The 18,477-nt window shown below is 43.2% G+C and overlaps 1 protein-coding gene across 4 annotated transcripts in view; it reads left to right on the top strand.

The window, feature by feature from the left end:
- The first annotated feature begins 4,613 nt into the window (after window positions 1-4,613).
- The window catches only part of brinp1 (bone morphogenetic protein/retinoic acid inducible neural-specific 1), a 375,763-nt gene continuing 361,899 nt past the window's right edge, over window positions 4,614-18,477 (top strand). The window contains exon 1 of one of the 4 annotated variants that reach the window (XM_068012711.1): window positions 4,614-5,079. The gene's annotated coding sequence lies outside the window, so the exon portion shown is untranslated. Of the gene's footprint in view, window positions 5,080-5,327; window positions 5,405-6,875; window positions 6,905-7,077; window positions 7,100-18,477 lie in introns of those variants that run through there. The other 3 variants (XM_068012712.1, XM_068012713.1, XM_068012714.1) reach the window with 3 other exon arrangements.

The following is an 18,477-nucleotide window of genomic DNA, read 5'->3' as shown; positions in this document are numbered from 1 at the left end:
CTTTACATCTGATCTCATCCCGGGCCACCATCCTACTGTTTAATATGTTCTCAAGTTCCCAGAGTAAACAGGAGTACCTTCTTTTTCTCATCATCATCTAGGCCATGCAACATGGCCAACTGATCTACCTCCAGGAAGTGTTCATACGGATCCTTCCCGAAGTCTAGCTTGGGGAGTTTTTTGGCCATTCCCCAAAACTGATCAGGGGTATAGGGCGCCACAAACACCTGTTGTACGGCCCCTGGATCCCCATTTGCTTGTGGTGGGGTGCACCGTTCCTGTCGCATCGGGGTCATAGGTGGACACCTTCTCATATTCTGAGCCAGTGGCCATCCGCTCGGCTGTCCCGTGGCGTGGCCATCTCCTTTCCCATCATCAGAATCCCTATCACTAATGTCCACCAATCCTCCTATTGCACATACTATGCCCCTAGTTCGTTTCAGTGCCTTCTCAATCTACACACCTTTTCCTGGCATGGACATGATTTCTCTCTTGATACTGACTATGCTGTTTCTCCTTAACCAGGCACTGGTATGCAACCTTTAGGTCGGCGCACAGTCCCTTGGCCTCCTCCGCCCTGCAACGTCGAGTGTGTGCTTCCTCAGCCCAGGGGTCACTCTGGCACTGATGGTTCACACTCTGACTCTCGACAAACTGTAGTCGGCTACACCACTTTTCCTTTTCAACCTCATGCTTTTCTAAATCCTCCTTGTGACCTTGTCGCTCCTCTTCCAATTCTTTTAGTAATCTATTCACTACCGCTTCTCTCTCTCCTCCCGTTCCATCTTAACTTCTGCATCTCCTTCTGGTCATTTTGTTTCTTTTGCCGATAAGCCATTAGCCAGATGCCCTTTCTATGGCCGACTTCCAAGCGGATCCTTGTGTCCACTTGTCCACCTCCTGTGGTCTGCACCCATCGCTCCATGAGGGCACCTTTTTCCCAATGTAACCTTGTACTAACACGTCCATGGTTAGTCTAGTCATTCCTTTACCTTCAACCTTCTGGCTGGCTCGCCAATTGATCTGTAGTCTATTCCCACTACTGGTCTCGAGGTTTACTCTGGGTATCAACGACTCAAGACTACCAAATTATTGTTCACACGTAGCATGTTTATTCATCGTTTCAAAATCATATCTTCAACAGAGATTATACTCACACATCCACGTAAGCTCGGTTACTTAGGTTCATCCGAGAGTCGGAACAGAGCAGATGATCAATCCCCCCCTTCCGGTTCTCCAAGTAGTTGATCAGACTACTTAGTCCTGAGCTAGCTAGCCAGCATTTCGGAGCACACTTTCTTATACGCTGTTTCGCGCATGCTGCCTGCATGATCAGCTCAGGATGGGCCGGACCTGACTATCCGATGCACAGTGATTGGTTGGTCAGCTGTTGCTAACGCCATGGGTGCGCCACATCAGCCATAGTCGGTCAACCTTTCACCGGTTTTGACATCTGCTTATTTTTGGTAGCCTCATCCCTCAAGTTTTGACCACATTGCATTGCTAGTTCTCTGTTCTCCAGCCCTTGTCTGATAACAAGGCATTACCTCACTCCACCGACCCCCGGTCTCCAAGCAACCAGCCCACATGGCGCGTCTATTACAAATTTAGCAGTAAGTTAGACACGTCTTCATCAGACCTCGCAGGTGTTAGTACATCCACTTCCCCTTCAGCAGTTCAGTTCACCACATTGCTGTCTCATCACATATCCCACGTCCCTGCTGTGGACTTGTTTACCACTTTTAGCTGTGCATAGTACTTTCCCCATATACCAGGTTATATACAGTTTACCGGTTGGATGGTGGTCGCCTACACTTGGCAACAGGCACCAACGTCAAAAATAGCAACTCACAGCATCACGTGGCAGCTTCACGTGCAGCACTTATGGCAGGAACTTCCTCTCAAGGATTGGCCTTCACAACCATTAGCAAAGGTGCACAAAGAGAAGACATCCCACTTGAATTAATTGTTTGCTGCATGTCCATCATCATTGATTGATGGAAGGATGCCAACCAACTGTGAAGATTCACTACAATGTAAATTGGGCTTCCTGTTTTCTATGCATGCAACCAGTCCAGATTTTCAGAGCATGCAAAACCCAAACAAAACACTAATTGCAGAATTATAAGTAAGGCCCATTGGTGCTGTAGTACTAAGCGAGTGATGCATTTTCAGAGGTGCTGTTCTTTAGAGAAGAATAAGGGGAGGTTCTGGCTGTTTGTCCATCGGGATGTTAGAAATCCCCAGTAATATTTCAGGTACAGTGAGCTGGCCGACATTCATCCCTCAATGGACAGCACTGGATTAACTAATTATTCATCTCATTGCCGTGTGTGTGTGAGAGAGAGAGAGAGATCGTGTTGTGCCCACGTGGTTGCTTGCTTCGAGATGTTGGAGAGATTTGATGCGGTGCTGTGTGAGTGAAAGTCTTTCCTTACCTCCGAGTCTTAACTGTGTCGTGCTCTCAAATTCGAGAGAGACCAGGAGCAAGGATTGTTTCATTGATCGGTAACGGCGTTAGCCTGATGCATGTTCGGGGGACGCCGTACAGTTCCAGCCCAGCACCCCCTGTAGCTTCTTATCATGTTACTTCAATTGTCTTTAAGTATTATCATTATGAACAAGGAATTTTGCTTTTAAATGCATTTATTTATCTTCAAGTAAAGCAATGGCACTTACAAATAGGATGAATCAGACACCAGGAGAACTAAGAATTCCTTTATTAAACTATAGCTTGCATCTCGGATCTGGTGAAAGGAGAGACTCAACCGTTCAATATCTTACACGCTTTACATAATTAGACCTTGTCTGTAGAAAAGATTAGGATAAAGAGCAAGTTGTATGCAAACATATCCAGAAATAAGCAACACTGAATGAGAAGTTATGCATGGCGTGTGCATGTCCCAGGTATAATGTGCACTGGAGTTGTGACTGGAATACTGAAGGAGTTCGGTGCGAACAACAAGCGGCCCCAGCTTGTGGAATTATCAGGAAATATGCTTAGTTTTACAAAGCAGGGTGTGCCAATTCATTTAGTCGCTGCACATGCACACGAGCAAGAGTGAAACCACAAGATTCATGTCAACAGAATGTTACACGGTGGGGAAAATGAAATGATAAATAATTGCTTTCTTTCAAAAAAAAAAGACATAAAAGCATTTGGAAATAGACCAAGCCGCTTAATGTAAAGGCAACTTAAGCTGTCTCTTCACGGTACCTGTCTGTGTTTATAAAATCTGAAGCCTCCAGGGTGACAGCCAGGAGGAGCCAAGCTTTGCCCTGCAGACAATCTCCCGGCCTTGATTCAGCTTGTCTCAGCCCGATGCTAGGCAGTGATTCGAGTGCACATAACTCACCCAGCAAGCAGCAGGGAGAGGGGGGAAGCCTGACTGAACTTAACCACTCACCCTCTGCTGACTGCTCCAGAGAGGAGAGAGAGAGCAGTTCCAGAAACACACACATCAGCCCAGGCTCGCTGTCAGCAAACCCGCTCCTCAAACACTGAAACACACTTGATATTGGACGCGGCTGAGCACTGCGTGTGATAAGCATAGCAATCAGAAATTTTAAGGACAAAAATCACAGACAAAGACCTGCACTTCTGTCGCGTTTGTTGTGATGGTGGCAACGGTTCTCTTGTAATTTGCAGACACATATACATTTAAGTAGCAAAAGTGAAGAGAGCGCCTGATGTGTGTTTGAAAATGGGGACTAAAAGATCACAGAAACCCGAGCCTGTCTCTCTCTCTCTCTCTCTCACACGCACACAGGCTCTTCATTAATTTCCCCATCGCTTCTGCTTAAGTTGCACCAGCTTCTCCCCTCGGATACTGGGCTGCTCGATCCAGACATGTCCCCTTCGCCCTTTCTCCCATCCATTGCTGATTTTATCCTGTCCACTTCCCCCTTTCCCGGACCTCCTCCCGGGGACAGCTCGCTGCTCAGTCTCCCAGCACTTCCATATTATTGATTCAAGTTTCCGCTCGTGGCTGGGATTTCTGTCTTTTTTTTTCTGTTACAGGGAGCCCAGCACCCACTCAGTTTCCCAATACCCCAGCCCCTTCTATCCCCACCATCCATTTCCCTCCCCCTTCCTTCCTTTCACCTCTCCTCCTCCCCCTCTCAATTTCTCCATCCTCTCGCTCTTCACCCTTGCCTCTCAATCCATTCTTCCCCATCAATTAAAAACAAAATCCTCGGCCCTTATCTACCCCCCCCCCCCTTCACTTTAACTCTTAATATTTTCTGTCCTTTTGCTAGACTCGTTCCCCTGACACACACACGCGCTTCCCCTCTTCTGTCTCAGCCGTTTCCCAGACTCGAACCCTTTTCGCCCAGAGTTAAACTGAGATTACACCCAGGGGGAAAAGGGGGAGGGGGGAATCTGCATCAAGCTAAATAACCTTGCTCAGCCCACCGACCCCCAGTCGCTGTCAATCAGCCCCACTGCCAGCTTCTGTCTCATTCCCTGTATATTTAACAAATGCCTCTTCCCTCCCTCCCCCGCCCCCTCTCTCCGCTCGAAATCTCTCTCCCCACCTCCTTTCTCATTTTGCCCATCCGCCTCCCAAGGCTGAACCCTCCTTGCTCCTTCAGTCTATCTCTCTCACTTCCTCCAGCTCCTTCTTCATTCAGCCCATCTTCAGCACTGAGTCAGTCCCTCCTCTCTCTCTCTCTCTCTGTCTCTCTCTCCCACCAGCAGTCGGACCAGCTACTTTCTCATTCAGTATAGATCTCCTTCTAGGATCAGACCTTCCAATCCCAGCAGCCTTTCTCTAGCGTCCATCCACTCCTGGACTATGTTGCCGCAGCCGCTGTTGCTGCTGCTTCGCTCAAGTCTCCGCATCCGCTCGGTAATGAGCATTTGAAAGATAATAATACTAGTAAACACCCACCCTAAAGTCTTGTCACTCCGGCATGAAAAGAAGGGATCTCTCTCTCTCCTCACCAAGCGCGTACAGCCTGCAAGGTCGCCCGAACCGCCGGAGCTGGAACTATTGGGTCCGCAGCAACTTTAAACCGAAAAGCCTTCATCCCAGGTCTGTCTCCAACTCAGCCGCCCAGGAGAACCGTCACTAGGTGAGAGAGCGGTGGTGCTGAGGGGCGGGTGGGTGGGTGGGTGATGGGGGGTGGGGGGTAAACATTTATCATGATGTGTGTGTACCGGATAAACATTTTGATGGGGGAGGGGGTTGAGAGAGGAATGGTCAGTCCTGGGGAATTGAGAACTGCAGTGTGCTTGGGATTCAAGTGCACGGTTCAGTTAAGCTGTGTTTACATGTCGCTGTGTTTCCAGTGATCACGTCTAAATGCATACTAGATTTAGATGGGGAAATGTTGCCGGGATCTACCAGGATAGCACGAGGGATGTGTCGAAATCTGGAGATGTTTAAATCTTGCTCAGGTCATACAATGTATATATATGTATATATACTCTGTTCCTTGCGCTGTGTGACTGATGCATATTTCAGACAGACCCTGGTACATTTTGTTTTATGTTGCATGCCAAGGTGTGAGCTGGCGGGGGAGAAAGCTGTTCATCGCACTAGGGGGTGGAGAGCAGTGAGCAGGGTAAGAGTCTCGAGGAAATTGCTGACTGCTTGGTGTACAGAAGACAAAATGCAAGGACAGGGGAATAATGGGGGTTTAAAATATATTTTAAAAACAGCAATACAGAGCGATTGTAGATATGTTAAGCAGACGTGGGTTTCCTTTTATTTATTTGTAAACCCCGCAATCGATTAAGCATTTCATTATTTTCTGTGGGGAATGTAATTCAATGAAGTCCTGTTTCGTGTCTTTCTGTTAATCTTCTGGAAGTTTTAGTGAGACTCGCGGGCTTACTACGCGCGACTATTTTTTTTTAATCGGTATCTTCTTGAAACATTCTGCGGTCATATTCTGCGCTTTGGCCAGAAAACACGCGTCTTTCCTCACATTCAACCTTCCTTTCTAAAGTTTTCTTTCATGTAAAAGGTAGGGACTGACTGCACTCTGCAGAAAGATGCCGCTTATCCCACCAGGGGGAGCCCGTACTCTATTCAACACATGGGGCTTTGCAGCAGACACACTGTCATTGTCTCTTTCAGTGCAAACTACTAAAATGCACCTATATTTTATTCTGTTGAGCTCATCACGGGAAAGCACCGATTTATCCCAGCAATACGCGGGTTATGTAACATGCCAATCTTTTTTGAGATGCCATAGATGTAATGTGGACGGTACAAAGTGCACACTTTGCTGTTGATCCCTGTATTTCAGGTTAAAAAGTTAATTCTTAATGTATGGATATGTAACTCCCCACCCCCCCAACTAAGAGCTGCCCATGCACAGGCGTGACTCGACAAACCAGTCATATTATTAGGGTAAAAGCAAAATACTGCGGATGCTGGAAATATTATTAGGGTCTCGTGCTGGTCTGCCCTGTGCTGCTCATTTCCCCGCTTCTAAATAACTGGTTTACTCGGCTCTCAAGAAGTGATCAAAAAACCCAGATTACTTCCACTGGCAAACTGGGGAAAGTCTTCACCTGCCTTTCCCCTAGCTTGCATCATAGTGAACTCGAACTGCCCACCTGCTTTCTGTTCCGATCCCCAGATAACCCTTTAAAAAAATGTTATTGATAGAGACAAGCAGGAAAATGTAGGATATATCACAGGATCTGGCATAATGTTCCCCAATAATCCAGTCCTTCCTTACAGTCCAATTTTCAGAGTGGACCTTGACTGGTCTAGTTTTACCTTCCGCTCATGTATCTCAGGAAAGGGAAGATTGGCTCTAAATGGCCCTTAGAAATGATTGGATTTCCTCCTTCCTGAAGTTGAGATGCTAAGTTATGACTGCGAACCCCTTGTACCGCAAAGAAAATGGTTTGGGACTTAACCAGCGTTCGCAGGAGCTTCAGGTGTGTGTTATACAGGAGCTGTAAAGTTTTACTGGCTTTCCGAATAGAAAACCACAGTTTAAAATAGGAGGGGGCTGATCGCGGACACCGGTACAATGCTCCTACTATGTAGCACTGGCTTTTTTTGTTGCCCAGTTAATCAATGCTTAAGGACGCATTGTCAAGACTGAGAAATAAGGCGGTAATCTCCCAGAGGTGGGTTTCATATTGTTTTCTCAATTGGTGTGGATGATTGACTTGGTGCGAATCCACCCTTGCTGTGTAATGTTCCAAACCGCAGGCCTTGCCAAAGGTCTGTTTCTGTTTCTTGTGATCTTGGAGTGGAGAACAAAACTTGCAGTAATAGATACAGGGCAATGCTGTGTGTAACGTGCAAGGAAAGGACAGACTGGTGCACAGGCACGGCAGCAAGCAGCTGACGAGAATTTATTCAGGTAGCAGTGATGAATGTGGCTGCTGCAGATAGACTTGGAAAATAGATTTCTTTATCATCCTCAGTTTATAATCCGAGTGGGCATTCAGTTTTGACTTCGCTCCAGCAGTTTAAATCCTACATTAGTAACAGGCTGATTGTCCCATTCTCTTTTTTTTAAATGGACAAAATGATAGCTGTTGCTGATGGATATAAACTTCCAAAGCAACCCCCCCCCCACCCCCAAATTCTGGCATCAAACCCATGTGTCCCACCTGCTCCCATCTTATTATCTTAGTAATTTAATCACCTGCCTGATCGAAGATCACTCTGACCTTTTTTTCTCCATTTCCTCCCTGTGTGTGGCTCCACGTATTTAGATTAGCAAGTGGGGGCGGTTTGTTTTGCCATGATGGTATTCCATGCCCACGCAGCTGAGGGTAGGGAGCCTGCGAGCTGTTCAAAAGTGTGAATTCCAAATCTGTGAATTTGTGCAACTGGCATCTTTAATAAATGCTACAGAGCAGAATTTAACTGGCAAGTCGAATATCAGGGCTGCAAGTCAACAGGGGCGCTGTTACTTAATACATGCCTTGAAAAAAGGTGCTTTCTTTATCTTTATTTTGGCAGGGAGGAGGATTATTCACAGGTATATTTTAAATGAAAAGAAAAGGTTAATAAATGAGAAGGAACTTGTTAACCTAATGGATAATACAAGTTTCATAATTAATAACTTGGGAAAAGCTATTGCTGTACAAATGGCTTATAGAGATCATTAGCTGAGTTCTTGGTGAGGAAATGAGTTGAACCTAGAAATTATGCAAAATGATGGCGTTCAAATTCTTTGGCAGCTCATATGTAACTAAGTTGCCTGTTAGTTGAACATAGGTGTTAACCTGTTTATTGTAATTGTGTTAATGATGTGCAAAGGAGCCTCACAGAAATTAACAAATCAGCAGTCAACTACTGATAGCACACATCATCATATCTAGACTCCGGTGATCAGAACAGGTAGGGTTAATTTCTGAGAAAGGATGTTAAATTATTAGTAAATCAGAATAAGTGACTATCAAAGTGCAAGAATTGAAAGTCACTTCATTGTTTTTGAACTGACATTTCACACTTCTTGCACCACAAAGGAAATAATTGAGACTTGTCTTTTCCTATGCTTATGTTCTGAGTATCTTTTTGAATAAAAATTCCTGTAATCCTTGGTATTATAAGGGAAGATGACTGATTGGAGCATCGGCTTAAGTATAGATCACTCAGGCCCTCAAACCTGTTCCATCATTCAGTTACAGCATGACTGATCTGTATCTTAACTCCATCTACCCATCTTGGTTCTGTAACCCATAATACCCTTACCTAACAAAAAATCTATCAACTACAGTTTTGAAATTTTCAATTGGCCTAGCCTCAACAGCTTTTTGGGGGAGAGAATTTCAGATTGTCACTGCCTTTTGTGTGAAGAAGTGATTCCTGACATCATCCCCTGAATAATCGAGCTCTAATTTCCAAGTTACACCACCATCAAAGGAAATAGTTTCTCTCTAACTGTGGTATTAAATCCTTTAATCATCTTAAACACCTCAATTAGATCATCCTTTAATCTTCTGTACTCAAGGGATTGCAAATCTAGTTTATGCAAACTGTCTTAATAGCTTAACCCTTTTAATCCCAGTATCATTCTGGTGAAACTGCACTGCACCCTCTCCAGGATCAATCCATCCTTCCTGTGATACGGTGCCCAGAACAAAATGATGTACTCCAGATGGGGTCTAATCAGAGCTTTATATAACTGTAATATGATATCCTCTCCTTTGTATTTCTGCCCCCTTGAGATAAAGGCCAGCATTCCATTCGAAATATTGGTACTAATTCTTGATGGTCTGTTTCACATTTTGGAACTGGTTAAAATTAGGCTGGGAACAGACATATTCTGTTGCACCCCCTGCATTTGATGTCGTGAATTTACAATACCATCATTTACCCAGCGTCCACAATCCCGTTCAGGATGAGACAGGAAGGACATTTAATAGAAAATATCAGCCAGCAAGTTGCCTCTAATAGCTGGTTTAAAGCATAACACGGTTTACAATCCCTCCATGGCCTCACCCCTCCCTATCTCTGTAACTTCCTCCAGCCCCACAACCCTCTGAGATCTCTCTGCTGCTCCAATTCTGGCCTAATGTGATGTCCAATTTTCATTGCTCCCCCACTGGCAACCATCTCTTCAACTGCCTGGGCCCTAAGCTCTGAAATCCTGTTCCTAAACCTCTCCACCGTTCTACCTCTCCTCCTTTAAGACACTCATTAAAACCTACAGTAGAAATGAACTTGAGCCCAAAGTCTTTTATCACAAATATAAATGTATATATGAAAAATTGAAAACAAAAACATGGCAAACCTTCCTTTTTGATAAATTACTGTGTAATGTTGTAAATGACAGCAAATAGTATCATCGCACCTCTTGACTATAGTCATGGTGAAGGCAATGGAACTTTTCCTTCCGTGATTCCTCTCATGAAGATAGTTGCCCAATAAGCAGCTGCATCACTTCGTATTCCTTGCATTTGATGGGCATTACCAAGGAGAAGTTTCAGATTAAAAGGTTGTTTCAAGGACGGGGGAAATAGAGGGCAGCATCCCCTGCCCCCATCACTGCACTGCCCAGGATGTCTTTTTGCAGAGGGTGTTCAGCAGTGGGGATGGGTTGCAAGAAAGTTGTGCTTGAAGCCAGGACACTGGAGTCATTTAAGAAATAGCCATCTGCTGTAGTTGGAAGATGGGAGACTTGGTGTTTGCAAGGGTCAGATCAAATGGGCTTGAAGGGCTTTCTTTGTCCTTCACTGACTTGCGACCTGGCAAAATAGTTTGTTGTATTTTCAAATATGAAGCAATTTTTTTTTACTTCAACTTCATCGTGAATTCTTAGCAGTTGCAGCAAAATTAATCTGTGCGCCACAAACCCATTTTTCTCCTTTTAAAGCGTATGCTATCAGTTACAAAACTGTTCACACTTTTGAAGTTTGATCAGCAGTCTAAAAGCTCACAGACGCCAGTCTTCCACCATCAGGAAGTATTTTGTTGTTATGTCTGCCCATTGACATATTCTAGGAGTGGGAAATGCATCATTGTTTAATGTTTTGATCAATCCACTGTAGGAAGGAAAGAAAGAAAGAAAAGGAAAGGGTACAACATATTCACTCAGATGCTAACAAAGACAAGGGGTTACTATTATGAAGATAGATTCATAAAGTTAGGAATTTTATGTGAAGACGAAGGGGTAGCCTGATGAGCCCTTCGTGTATCTGAAGGGTTACAAGAAGGTAAATAGTGATCGACTGTTTCCATTGTTTGGGGAGATGGTGAAGAGAGTGTAAATTTACGATAATCGCAAAAAAAAAGCATTAAGGGACAGGCTAGAACAATTCTTTATATGGAAAGTGGTTAAAATATGACATTTTCTGCCACAAACTCTTCTTGAAGTACAGTTAATTTATTATTTTGAAAGAAAATTAGATTGTTGGGTGTAAAAGAGGAATATTAAAGGATATGGGGAGAGTTGAACGAGACATCCCAAACCATTTTACAGCCAATGAAGCACTCCTGAAGTGCAGACACTGATGTAATGTCAGAAATACAGCAGCCAGTTTCTGCAGAGCAAGATCCCACACACAGCAATGTGAAGCCTTCTTTCGTTTCGAAAGGAATCCTTATAACCTTCCCTTACCACACACGCAAAACACACCTTTACCCAAGTACTCTGGGCATTGTGTTGTGGTGTGTTAACAAATCCAGCTTGTAGGATTAAGTTTAATGAACATTAGTGAGTAGATCACCAAGACAGGTTTCACCACTGAGACCCAGCAGTTTATATGTGCCTGCTCTGCTCAGTCTACCCATTGCATGGCACGGATATCCAGCTCGTAGCAGTCATCCCTCGATTTAGTTTTAATATCCTTCATCCTCTTGAAAAAGTATTGTGTCTTTACTTGCATATTATTGTGTTTCATGCTTCAAAAAAATGTTCTTGGAATGCAAGCAACACCACAGGGCTGCACTGATTGTCCTGGTTCATGCTCCTGCTCTGGTCTCTTGGACAGTTTGAACCAGTGATTTTATTTGATACTGAGGGCACCACATCTGTTGCTAGCCCACCGGCTACAATTGGCTGGGATCAGTCCACATTTGAGAGGTAGCAACAACAACAACTGGCATTTATATAGCACCTTTAACACAGAAATAATGGTCCCACAGTGTTTTGCAAAAGCATAATTGGACTAAGGTGGGCACTGAGTCAAAGGAAATATAAATCCAAAATGTAAGGCAGCCAATAAACATGCAACGACAGTTTGCTCAACCTGTTGCATTGTAGCTGGTTGTTCTCCCAGTCAGGGTCATGGGAGTTCGACTCTGCTAAATAATTAAAACGGATATGGCAGACATCTGACAATGGAATCACATTTTGGCTGTTTGGTCGCAAATAGTTTCAATGTAATCAGATCAGGAGAGGTCCTGCTAAATAACCTTGCATAGGTGGCGTTAGGTATAATAATGGAAAATATTGGCAGATAAGACACAATGAGATATGGGATTGCAGGATTTTTACACTTAATTCAAAAAAAGGGGTAAGGGAGTTCCTTGGCAAGTTCAACACTCCTTAGAGTTCCACAGATCATCTTGACATTAATATTTACTATTTTGTATTTTGCACTAACTTATGAAGGTCCAAAACTTTGGGGGCTGAGGTGGGTATAACTAGAACTTTGGCAATAGTGTATTAATGGGTGATATCAAACTGGTACTGGGGTTGTATGAGCCTGCTCTGGCTACCCGCTTGTTGCATTGCTTTCCTTGCTGGAGTCTGCTTCCAAAATCCTTAAATCAACTTCTGTTAAACGCCTCATAAAACAACCCATGGGTGTTAATTCTTTCTCCAGAACTTGGTGAATCTTCCTCTAAAGGTACTCAATCCCTTCAAGCTGTTGCAGGCTTGTAAATTCTGCACAGAAGTATCCACTCCCACCAAAACAATCTTCCAATGACCAATGTTCCCCGTGCTGGGAACTTGTGCATTTTGTGCAAATTTGGCTGACTCTGGAAATACTAGCAGGATTACGCTGGTTAATATTCAGTGGGTTGAAATCCTGATTCATTATCTTTTCACCCATGTTTTTGCCTGAATACAAAATCTAGGCTCATGTATCTTTCAAACTCCAATAAACTGCAAGGCATTTGGGTGAAATGGTCTTTTGTAGCCTTCCTAATAAATGGTTTGATTCTGATGTCAACCTCACCAAGTTAAACTTGGTCAGAGAACCTAACCAAAAAAAAAGCCATTTTCTACTGTCTGTCATCACACATAGTATTAGCCTATTATTGGTAGTCAAGTCACTGCAGTGGGTACTTGAACCTACAACCTTTAATGATATAAGTGAGAGTGCTACCAACTGAGCCACCATACACAATAGGACCTTTGCTTTTTAATGAATATATGAATCAGGAACCCTGTCTTGTTCTGCAGCCAAAATGTCTCAGTGCCTCCAAGTAGAAGTAGGGCAAAGAAAGTCAGCTTCTACAAAACTCTTAAAAACAGTTATGTGACCTAAAATAAACTTTATTGTACTCAATACAGTCTGAAAATCTTAGCTTTCATTGCAGTGGCAGAGAATATTGCCTTTCTGATTATTACGTTTCATTCATTATTTGCATTCATGTCATTTATGCCACATTATTTTTCCTGCCTAAAAACAAAATGCAGGCACTGCAAACATAAGCAACAATGGATGCGTGCGAGTGCTACCGATATGATTTAGATGGGGGTATGTTTGACTGCTAGTTTTTTTTTGTTTTGTTCTAAAATAATTTTTTGCATCAGTGGTTACTCCCCTGGAGAGGAAATGACAAACCACATTGATGGGTGATGCCATCAGAGCCAGCCTGCTACTGTGGAATGTTGCCAGGCTTAAAATAGCTCCAGGTTCAATGGGTCTGTGGTCACTGTGTTTGCAGAATATAGTGGTTTAAAATCAAGAGGCCAGCAGCTATCCAGTGATTTAAGCATTTAGGTTTGCAGCTCATTCAGATTCAATACTATTTTCTTGCACACTTTTTATCTTGGCTGGCAGAAATTAATCCAGACCCATAGCTGTCAGAATCTCATGTGACCATGTCTCTTTGTCATGTTGTGTTATAAAGTTGCTGAGTCTCTTCAACCAATCATTTAGCAGAATTTAGTCAACAGCACTAATAGATTGGCTGTGATCACGGCACCATTCATCCTGGTCCTCTTCGACCTCTCTGCCGTGTTCAACTTGATCAGTCACTCCTTCCTCATCTGCCTCCTGTGCGTGACTCACCTTAGGGGGAATTGCTCTCCCCTGGTCCCACTGCTACTTGTCACAGCACAGCCAGCCTCGTCCCAACACCAGAATCTCCTGCTGCCTCCCTGCAGGAGTAACCCAAGGCGCTATCCCCGTCCAACTCCTTTCTCTCGTCTATACATTGTGCCTTGTATTCCCTTGAGAATAGAAGATTAAGGTGTAATATAATTGAGGTGTTTAAGATGATTAAAGGATTTGATAAGGTAGATAAAGAGAAACTATTTCCTGTAGTAGCAACATCCAGAACAAGGGGGCATTACATTAAAATTAGAGCTCGGGTGTTCAAGGATAATGTCAGAAAGCAGTTCACACATAGTAGTGGAAATCTGAAACTCACTCGCTCAACCCCCCCCACCAACCCAAATAAAATGTTGAGGTTGGGGGTTAATTGAAGATATCAAAACTGAGATTGATAGATTTTTGTTTGGTAAAGATGTTAAAGGTCAGAGAAGCATGGTGGGAAGATGGTGAGAAGACACAGATCAGCAGTGATTTAATTGAATGGGGAACAGGTTCAAGTCGCTGACTGACCTACTGCTGTTCATATTATCTGAAGATATGGGGTCAATTTCTATAAGTCTATTGACAACACTAAGCTTTACGTATTCAAAACCACTCTGCAGGAGTTTTTGAAGCAGAGTCTTTAGCTCTAAATGAGTGCCCATCACTAATACTGTGAAATTAGATAGGCCATATCAAGAGCAAAGTTTACATAATTGATTATTTTTGATGTTACAAGAAGAACCAGGACATAGATAAGACTCACTGTGAAAACGGTTCTCTGTTCATGCATTTACATTATGTAAAATAAGCCAGTTTGTTGGTTGTCAGTTGGCCTCATCTCACTATCGTTTTTATTGGACTAACTCAGAAACAGAGGAGAAACATGAGGGCAGACTTCTAACATTGTTCCTTGTGCAGAACAGATCTACACAGTTTAGATATTTTTAAATCTTGGATTATAGTACTGTTTTTTAAAAATTCATTCATGGGATGTGGGCGTCGCTGGCTAGGCCAGCATTTATTGCCCATCCCTTGGGGAAATACTTTCTTTGTGAGCATAATTACATATTGTAGGATTTGTTCGATAACTTTGCATTTCATTGTTTTATATCAGTGTTTTTTTTTGCCTCTTTTCGAGGCTTGGCTCGGAGTTTACTCACTTTTCCCCTTTGAAGCCTGTTCTCAATTTTCCATGGTCAGTGTATATACCCTGCACTGCCAGTCTGTGCGCTCTGCTGTGTTTCCAGTTCCGCACAACTCTTGTCACTCTGCTGATTTTGGTTGCTTGAATACCTGCTCCTTTGTATTGTCCACATTGTCACCATTTTCTCATTACATGTCAGTCGCTTTGTCTTTCTGTATAACCAACGTGTTTACAATTTTGAAACAAAATCAAAAAATGCTGGAAACACAGAGTAGATCAGTCAGCAGTTGTGGAGAGAAGATCAGTTAACACTGCAGGTGTGGACCCTTCATTAATCTATCCAGGTCAGACAACAGGTCCACATTTATAATGTTAACTCATCTCTTCGCTCCACAGATGCTGACTGACCTGTTCTGTATTTCTAGCATTTCTTGTTTTTGTATCAGATTTCCAGCATCTGCAATTTTTTGTTGCTTTGTTATTCATTCACAGGATGTGGATGATGCCACTAGCAAGGTTGATATCTATTCCCCATCCTTAGTTGCCCTTGAGAAGGTGATGGCGAGCCTTTTTCTTGAACTGCTGCAGTCTGTGTGATGATGGGACTCACACAGTGCTGTTCAGTAGCAAGTTCCAGGATTTTGGCCCAGTGACAATGAAGGAACAGCAATATATCTCCAAGTTAGCATGATGTATAACATGGATGGAAACTTGCAGATGCTTTTCCCATGCACCTTTTATTTTAATTAATTCATGGGACGTGGTGCATCACTGGAAAGACAGCATTTATTGCTGATCCCTAGAAGTTGGGGTGAGCTGCCTTCTTGAATACAACTGAGTGACTTGCTAGGCCATTTCAGAGGGCAGTTAAGAATCCACCACACTGCTGTGGGTCTGGAGCCACATGTAGGCCAGACTGGGTAAGGACAGCAAATTTTGTTCCCTAAGGACATTAGTAAACCAGATGGGTTTTTCTGGCAATTTGGTAGTTTCATTACTAAGACTAGCTTTCTTTTTATTCCATGATTATTTAATTAATTTCCCAGATGCTGTGGTGGGATTTCAACCCTATAGTATCCAGATTATTAGTCCAGACCGTTGGATTACTAGTCCAGTAACAGAACCACTCTGCTACCATACCTGTAGCACTTGCCCTTCCAGGTGGTGGATGCCAAGTGTTTGGGTTTAGCTTACAATGCTGCTTGCCACCTCTCCATTGACTGTCTGCCTATGCCACTGGCCATCAGTCAGTGCCTTTATCCCAATGTTTATCCATGCCTTAGCTATCAGCTTATTTCTCCCCTTGCTTATCTGTTGAAGTGTTCTTGATCTGTCCAGGAGATTACCCATTTTTCGATATGCACTATTCCCCAGTACACTCTCGTTTCTCTCTTCCCTTCTCTGTACCTGCCTGAAGTATTATGGAGATATTACAAAAGCTTGTCGCCATTCACGTTCATAATTTATGTTGTTAATGAGCTGTAAGAGCATTTTAAAGATGCTGTGAGTAATCAGTGTTACCTATTATATATTACAAATACTATAATTTTCATTACAGATTGTATTATTATTTTAACTTTCATTACTGTGTTTAAGAGGGCTCAATGGATTTTCAGCTGAAGTCTCCAGACATGGTGCTCGAGCCACCATGGGTGTGGGGCATGATAGACCAGCTGCTCTTTTTTTTTCTGCCTGTTATTTCTATATGTCCATAGAGAAAAAACGTCTACCATTTCGTGCACGACTAAGTATTTTGGCAGGTTCATGGAAATTGCTGCACATGCCTACATCGGAACATGCTGCACTGTGCTTATGCATCCCCATTTTTTTTTAAAATGAGGCAATAGTTTCAAATGCAAGGTTCAGAAATCCCAGCTTAGTATTGGGTCGCACCTATCGGGAGTCTCTGGCATTGACGCAGAATCACAGAAGTATTACCTCTGCTTTCTTTTCTCCAAGGAAAACGGTCCTAACTTCTCCAATCTATCTTCATAACTGAATTTCCTCATCCATGGAACCATTCTCGTGACTCTTTTCTGAACTGTCTTCAATGCCCTCATGTCTTTCCGAAAGTGCGGCAACCAAAATTGGATGCAATACTCCAGCTGAGGCCAAACTAATGTCTTATACAAGTTCAACATAACTTCCTTGCTCTTGTACTCTCTGCCCCTATTAATAAAGCCCAGGATACTGTATGCTTTATTAACTTCTCTCACAACCTGTCCTGCCACCTTCAATGACTTATGCACATATACACTAGGTCCCTCTGCTCCTGCACCCCCTTTAGAATTGTACTCTTTATTCTATATTGTGTCTCCATGTTCTTCCTACCAAAATGAATCACTTCACATTTATCTGCATTGAACTTCATCTACCACCTGTCTGCCCCTTCCACCTACTTGTCTATGCCCTTTTGAAGTTCTACACTATCCTCCTCACAATTCACAATGCTTCCAAGTTTCGTATCATCTGCAAACTTTGAAATTGTGCCCTATACACCAAATATATATTTATATATATCAGGAAAAGCAAGGGTCCCAACACTGATCCCTTGGGAACTCCACTACAAACCTTCCCCCAGCCCAAAAAACATCCATTAACCACTGCTCTTTGTTTCCTATCACTCAGCCAATTTCATATCCATGTTGCTACTGTCTTTTTTATTCCATGAGCTACACGTTTGCTCACAAGTCTGTTGTGAGGCACTGTATCAAATGCTTTTTGAAAGTCCATGTACATCACATCAACAGCATTGCCCTCATCAACCCTCTCTGTTACCTCCTCAAAAAACATGATTTTCCCTTAAGAAATCCATGCTGGCTTTCCTTAATTAACTCACATTTGTCCATATGACTATTGATTTTGTTCCGAATTTTTTTTTTTAGATGTTTTCCCACCACTGAAGTTAAACTGACTGGCCTGTAGTTGCTGGGCTTATCTTTACAACCTTTTTTGAACAATGGTGTAATGTTTGCAATTCTCCAATCCTCTGGCACCACCCCCGAGTCTAAGGAAGACTGAAAAATTATGGCCAGTGCCTCTGCGATTTCCACCCTCACTTCCGTCAGTATCCTTGGATGCATCTCATCTGGTTCTGGTGCTTTGTCCACTTTAAGTACAGACAGCCTATCTAATACTTCCTCTTTATCAATTTTAAACCCTTCTAGTGTCTGACTTACCTCCTCTTTCAACATTGCCTGGTTACATCTTCTTCCTTTGTAATGACAGATTCATTTAATACCTCAGCTACGCACTCTGCCTCCTTGTGTAAATCCCCTTTCTGGCCCCTCATCAGCCCCACTCCTCCTTTTACCACCCTTTAACTATTTATATGCCTATTGAAAACTTTGGGCTTTCCTTGAATGCTAGCTGGTGGAATGCTTGGCTCGGAGAGAGGATCCAATCATTTTCATAAAAATGAAGAGAACTCGCACCCTCATGGACACATTTCGAATGTCCGCCACAGCTGCTGGAGCGAGGCAGGAAGTGATGGGGAGGAGGATGTAATGGAATATGCAGCGGAGGCCTATAGCCCCAGCCCCAGCAAGAGATCAGAAGTGGCCTATCGGCTTCCTTGTAAAAAGGGACTGAGATAGTTGGAGTACTGGCTTTGTCATATGGTGGCCCA

This window comes from Heterodontus francisci, chromosome 32, assembly GCF_036365525.1.
Source record: "Heterodontus francisci isolate sHetFra1 chromosome 32, sHetFra1.hap1, whole genome shotgun sequence".
In the NCBI taxonomy this organism is placed as follows: domain Eukaryota; kingdom Metazoa; phylum Chordata; class Chondrichthyes; order Heterodontiformes; family Heterodontidae; genus Heterodontus; species Heterodontus francisci.
This window is presented reverse-complemented; position numbering and strand designations above follow the sequence as displayed.